We start from the raw sequence: 5,117 nt of genomic DNA on the forward strand, positions 1-5,117 counted from the left end.
TTTTTTTGAGATGGAGTTTTGCCCTTGTTGCCCAGGCTGGAGTCCAATGCCACTGTCTCTGCTCACTGCAACCTCCGCATCCCAGGTTCAAGTGACTCTCCTACCTCAGCCTCCCAAGTAGCTAGGACTACAGGTGCCCACTGCACCCGGCTAACTTTTATTTTTAGTAGAGACATAGAGACGGGGTTTCGCCATGTTGGCCAGGCTGGTCTTGAACTCCTGACATCAGGTGATCCACCGGCCCCGGCCTCCAAAAATGCTGAGATTACAGGCGTGAGCCACTGTACCTGGCCAATTTTTCTATTTTTAATAGAGACCTGGTTTCGCTATATTGGCTAAGCTGGTCTTGAACTCCTAACCTCAATTGATCCACCTGCCTCAGCCTCCCAGAGTGCTGGGATTAGAGGCGAGAGCCACTGCACCTAGCCATGAAGGTTTTTAGATGCTAAACTTGATTGGGAAAACCAGCAAAAGCTGGCTTTGGGACATGGGAATATTCTCTTCTCTGGACACCAGGGGAGCAGACTCCCTGAGAATGACTGCTGACCATTCCGTTCTGTTTTCTGCAGAGCTGAGCTCATATTCATAATTACTAGCTGAATAAAGTATAATGTGATGGAAGAGACTCAATAGTATCCACGTTTCCAAGCACAGCAGCTTTAGGAGACCAGTAACTGGGTCAGTGCACTAGTGGAAGAAGCCTGCCTGGAAGGCCAGCTAACCTTCAGAACTTTGTCTTTTAAGATTTTTCAGCTGGGCACAATGGCTCACGCCTATAATCCCAGCACTTTGGGAGGATGAGACAGATGGATAACTTGAGGTCAGGAGTTCAAGACCAGCCTGACCAATATGATGAAACCCCGTCTCTACTAAAATTACAAAAATTAGCTGGGTGTGGTGGCATGCGCCTGTAATGCCAGCTACTTGGGAGGCTGAGACAGGAAAACCGCTTGAATCTGGGAGGCAGAGGGTGCAGTGAGCCAGCCATTGCCATTGTACTCCAGCCTGGGCAACAAGAGTGAAACTGAAAAAAAAAACCAAAAACCACTTTTTTTTTCTAGAAGAAAGCCATGTTCATTGTTTTTCAGTTTTTTAATTGGTGTCAGCTGAGCGTGCTGGTTCATGCCTGTAGTCCCAGCACTGTGGGAGGCCAAAGCAGACAGATCAATTGATGCCAGGAGTTCAAGACCAGCCTGGCCAACACGATGAAACGCTGTCTTTACTAAAAATACAAAAATTAGACAGGCATGGTGGTGCATGCCTGTAATTCCAGCTACTTGGGAGACTGAGGCAGGAGAATCACTTGAGCCTGGGAGGTGGAGGTTGCAGTGAGCTGAAATCACACCACTGCACTCCAGCCTGGGTGACAGAGTGAGACTCTGTCTCAAAAAATAATAAATAAAAAATGGGCCAGGTGCAGTGGCTCACGCCTGTAATCCCAGCATCTTGGGAGGCGGAGGCAGGTGGATCACCTGAGGTCAGGTGTTCACGACCAGTCCAATGTGGTGTAACCATGTCTCTGCTAAAAATGCAAAAAATTAGTCAGGCATGGGCCGGGCGCGGTGGCTCACGCCTATAATCCCAGCACTTTGGGAGGCCGAGGTCGGTGGATCACGAAGTCAAGAGATCGAGACCATACTGGTCAACATGGTGAAACCCCCGTCTCTACTAAAAATACAAAAAAAAAAAAATAGCTGGGCATGGTGGCGCACACCTGTAATCACAGCTATTCTGGAGGTGGAGGCACAAGAATTGCTTGAACCTGGGAGGTGGAGGTTGCAGTGAGCTGAGATCTTGCCACTTGCATTCAAGCCTGAGTGCAGTGAGTGGAGTGAGACTTTGTCTCAAAAAAATTTAAAGAAAAAAAAAATAAATAAATTGGGGTCATCCATACACACTTTAAGACTGGGGATTTTACGTTTTTTTTTTTTTTTTTTTGGACGGAGTTTCGCTCTTGTTACCCAGGCTGGAGTGCAATGGCGCGATCTCGGCTCACCGCAACCTCTGCCTCCTGGGTTCAGGCAATTCTCCTGCCTCAGCCTCTTGAGTAGCTGGGATTACAGGCATGCGCCACCATGCCCAGCTAATGTTTTGTATTTTTAGTAGAGACGGGGTTTCACCATGTTGACCAGGATGGTCTCGATCTCTTGTCCTTGTGATCCACCCGCCTCGGCCTCCCAAAGTGCTGGGATTACAGGCTTGAGCCACCGCGCCCGGCCAACTTTTTAACTGAGTAATTATCTGTAGGATAATGAGGCTCTACTAGTGATACTGCCAGGAAATTCATCAAACCTTAGCCTACCTTAGTTCAGGGGACTTAATACAATGTTAACTGGCGTCAGCTGCATGTTAGACCAGATGAATATGCTTGTAATTAATAAATCAGGGTAAAACGGTAATTTCCCACCATTAGGTTTTTGGTGGACTTCTCTGTAGTTCAATGTAGTCAGGTATGTAGATCTGGGTAATCAGGCCCTGGACAACTTCAAGTTCATTCTCTTATTACTCTGTCCAGGATTTGGCACCAGAACAGCTCCTCAACTGGTGAGGAGGAATGAGGGATGACAAGCACTCATAGTATTCGTATTTCAGGGCTGACAGCAAAGGATTCCAGGCTTTAGGAAACTTAGACTGGGAAGCTCAGGGGAGATACTGACCTTGATTTAAGCAGCACCTGTTGAAGGGGCAGTCCATCTTAAAAACAGTAGCATCTTCTGTAGAGAGATAGGTTTCACTTGGAAGGTATTAGGCTGTTCTCGTGTTGCTATAGACAAATACCTGATACCGGGTAGTTTATAGAGAGAAGTTTCATTGACTCATGGTTCCATAGGCTGTACAGTGGCATGGCACCAGGCATCTGCTCAGTTCTGGTGAGGCCTCAGGAAGCTTCCAATCAGTACAGAAAGCCAAGTAGGACCCGGTATATCACACAGTGAGAGCAAGAGCAAAAGAGAGACATGGGCTGGGCAGGGGATGCCACACACTTTTAAACAACCAGATCTTGGAGAAGTTACTACTTTCAGGAGCAGCACCAACCCATGAGGGATCCGCCCCCATGACCGAAGGTCCAGATCACATCCAGGGTCCTTAAAAACCTCCCACTAGGCCCCACCTCCGCCCACCTCCAGCACTGGGGATTACATTTCTTTTTTTTTTTCGAGATGGACTCTTACTCTTTCACCCAGGCTGGAGTGCAGTGGTTCGATCTCAGCTCACTGCAACCTCTGCCTCAGCCTCCCCCGTAGCTGGCGAGGAGGAATGAAGGATGAAAGTGGCTACAGGGATAGGCCACTGTGGTACCAACCCAGGCCTATTTCTAACTTCCTATAATGCTAGTAAAAACAGTAATTTCTCTTTCCCATTTTGCATTTGTAATTAAAAAACCTGTTTGTCTTATTAAAAAAGTAACAGTCTGGAGGAAAAGCTAAGATTTTGGGGGTGATAGTTCCTATAACATGATACTGAAAAACTCAGTCGGGTTGTGGTGGCTCATGCCTGTAATCCAAGCACTTTGGGAGGCCAAGGCTGGCGGATCACCTGAGGTCAGAAGTTTTGAGACCAGCCTGGCCAACGTGGTGAAACCCTGTCTCTACTAAAAATACAAAAATTAGGCCAGGTGTGGTGGCTCACACCTGTAATCCCAGCACTTTGGGAGGCCGAAGTGGGCGGATCACAAGGTCAGGAGTTCAAGACCAGCCTGACCACCATGGTGAAACCCTGTCTACTAAAAATACAAAAAATTAGCCAGGTGTGGTGGTGTGCGCCTTTAATCCCAGCTACTCAGGAGGCTGAGGGAGGAGACTCGCTTGAACCTGGGAGGAGGAGGTTGCAGTGAGCTGAGATCGAACCACTGCACTTCAGCCTGGGCGACAGAGCAAGACTCTGTCTCAAAAAAAAAAAAAAAAATTAGCTGGGTGTGGTGGCACACCTCTGCAATCCCAGTTACTGGGAGGCTGAGGCAGGAGAATTTATTAAACCTGGGAGGTGGAGATTGCAGTGAGCCGAGATCGGGCCACTAGCCTGGGTGACAGAGCGAGACTGTCTCAAAAAAAAAAAAAAAAAAAAGAAGAAAATCCAGTATCTATGCGTTAACCTGTTGGTTGATTTCCTTGTAACCTTGTAATTGCACAAGTATTGTCGATATAATTTGAGCAGGTTGCCAGCTCTAAGGTTCTGCAATATGAAAATGCACTGCAGCTGCTGGGAAGGGCATCTGTTCCCCTGGCTGGAGGCTCTCAAACAGAATGGAGGCCCTCACTGTCAGAACTGTTGGGAGGACTCAGGCAGTGGATGCAAGTTCAGACTAGATCATGTCCAAGGTCCTAAAAAACCGCAAGGTGTGGGGCTGGGCACGGTGGCTCACGCCTGTAATCCCAGCACTTTGGGAGGCTGAAGTGGATGAATCACGAGGTCAGGAGTTTGAGACCAGTCTGCCCAATATGGTGAAATCTCATCTCTACTAAAGTACAAAAATTAGCTGGGCGTGGTGGTGGACACCTGTAGTCCCAGCTACTCAGGAGGCTGGGGTAGGAGAATTGCTTGAACCTGGGAGGGAGAGGTTGCGGTGAACCAAGATCACATCACTGCACTCCAGCCTGTGCGACAGAGCGAGACTGTTCAAAACAAAACAAAACAAAACTGCAAGGTGTGGCCAGGCATGGTGGCTCAAACCTGTAATCGCAGCAATCTGGGAGGCTGAGGCGGGTGGATCATGAGGTCAAGAGATCAAGACCATCCTGGTCAACATGGTGAAACCCCGTCTCTACTAAAAATACAAAAAAATTAGCCGGGCTTGGTGGCGCACACCTGTAACCCCAGCTACTTGGGCGGCTGAGGCAGGAGAATTGTTTGAACCTGGGAGGTGGAGGTTGCAGTGAGCTGAGATTGTGCCATTGCACTCCAGCCTGGGCAACAAGAGTGAAACTCCGTCTCAAAACAAAAAACAAAAAACCCACAAGATGTATAAGATGCAGCCAAAATGATTTAAGAGAAAACTCCACAAACAAAATGGACAAAAACCTTGACGGTGAAAAAAAAAAAAAAAGCTCTGTAATTCCAGCACTTTGGGAGGCCGAGGCGGGTGGATCACGAGGTCAAGAGATCGAGACCATCCTGGT

Source organism: Cebus imitator, unplaced genomic scaffold, assembly GCF_001604975.1.
Source record: "Cebus imitator isolate Cc_AM_T3 unplaced genomic scaffold, Cebus_imitator-1.0 Scaffold15, whole genome shotgun sequence".
Classification (NCBI taxonomy): Eukaryota; Metazoa; Chordata; class Mammalia; order Primates; family Cebidae; genus Cebus; species Cebus imitator.